General features: G+C 41.8%; 1 pseudogene; it reads left to right on the plus strand.

Annotated features, from left to right (window-relative positions):
• The first annotated feature begins 1,149 nt into the window (after positions 1-1,149).
• Positions 1,150-1,471, plus strand: LOC106001950 (annotated as a pseudogene).
• The last annotated feature ends 351 nt before the right edge of the window (positions 1,472-1,822 follow it).

Raw genomic sequence — 1,822 nt, forward strand, 5'->3', positions numbered from 1 at the left:
AAAAAGCCAGAAGTGGCGTTGTGGCTCAAGTGGTAGAGCATTAGCCTTGAGCTGAAGAGCTGAGGGACAGTGCCCAGGCCCAGAGTTCAGGCCACATGACCGGACCAAAAAAAAAAAACCCAAACAAAAAAAGAATCTCAGAGTCTTTCTTGCCTTGGCTAGTTTTGAACTGCATTTCTCAGATCTCAACCTTCTGAGTAGCTAGGATTAAAGGGGTAAGTCCTCCTTGTTTTCTTATTTTTGTTATTTCTTGTTAGTATTGTAATATTTCTTGGTACTGTCTCTTCCAGTCTTCCTGGCTTGGCTTTGTTAGGAAAAGAACTTCCATCAATTAATCTGAGTAGAGATTCTGGGGTCCTTTCAAACCTTCTCTTGGGTGATTTTTCTTTGAACTTTTCTATATATTTCTAGGTGGAGGGACTTACTAGGGTTTTCCCCCAGTATCTAGGAATCCCTGATCCCTTTGGAGTCTGTCTACTGTACCATGGGTACTCTAGAAAAATAGCATCTGCACAGTCCTTTTGTTCTAAGTGGTCCCTAAGCATCTGGAATTTGCTGGTCCTCTTCATGTGCTGACTTAGATGATACAGAACAGAGACCTTTACTACCACTGAGAATCCACAGCATTGGATATCTAATGTTATATTCCAAAGCAGTTAAGTCTATGTATGTTGACTTTTGTTCATTTGCAGCACTAGCATACCACCTAGACTCTGTGTGTGTGTATGCTGCTCTAAGTTGCCTAGAATGCATTGGGTTTCCTTAACATGTTAAAAAGTGACACTGAAACTGGTTCCTTAGGGAGTGGCTCTTATTTTGAAAAGTCAGGATGTGCTCTCTACTTTTCTGGTTCCTGGCCAAGGGAGAAGTTAGAAATTGGCCGTTTAATCTTGATAGAGCACAGGATTGGTAAAAAGACTGTGGTAAGAAGATGCTCTGATGCTGGTGACCTGTCAGAAGTAATTCCTTCGACTTGTTTAAGAAAGCATGGAGGCAAGCAGCTGGGGGTAGGGGTGGGGCGGCCCTGGTGAAGGGGCTGTGGTGGTATGCTGGGGAAAACTGCTGCAGTGGATGCATTAGCAGCGGGATTAGCAAGAAACTACTAAAGTTCCCGTGGAACCAAAGTAAAATTGTATAAAACCATAATGGATGGAGAAAACCTGTGGTGGCTGTGAAGGCTCTGATGCCTTGTATGTCAAGGTAATATCTTCTGATGGTCACAGATTTATTGTAAACAGAGAGCATGCATTAACATCAGAAATAATAAAGGCCATGTTGAGTGGCCAGGGTCAGAGTTTACTGAGAATGAAACAAACGAGGTCAATTGTAGAGAGATCCCTTCACATGTACTATCCAAAGTGTGCATGAATTTTACCTACAAGGTTTGCTACACTAACAGCTCCACCAATTTCCAATTACACCTGAAATTGCACTGGAACTTATGATGGCTGCAAAACTCCTTGGTTGTTAAAGAAAATACATTATAATAAACTATTAATTTTTTAGTATTTAATAGCTGTAGCTTCAGGTAACTTTTTCACTTAGCGTGTTGTCTGTATGCAATTGAACTATAAAGTTAATTGCGAAGCAGATTATCTTCTGTTCTTTTGCATACAATCAGAGTTGAAATTTGTTTGCTATATTGACAAGGCTCAGTGGTAGAATGCTTGCCTTGCATGCATGAGGTCCTGGGTTTCATTCCTTAGCACCACATAATCAGAAAAAGCCAGAAGTGGGTGCTGTGGCTCAAGTGGTAGAGCGCTAGCATTGAGCTGAAGAGCTGAGGGACAGTACCCTGGTCCAAAGTTCAAGCCCCACGACT

The sequence above is a fragment of the Dipodomys ordii genome, unplaced genomic scaffold (assembly GCF_000151885.1).
Source record: "Dipodomys ordii isolate 6190 unplaced genomic scaffold, Dord_2.0 Scaffold1150, whole genome shotgun sequence".
NCBI classification, from domain to species: Eukaryota; Metazoa; Chordata; class Mammalia; order Rodentia; family Heteromyidae; genus Dipodomys; species Dipodomys ordii.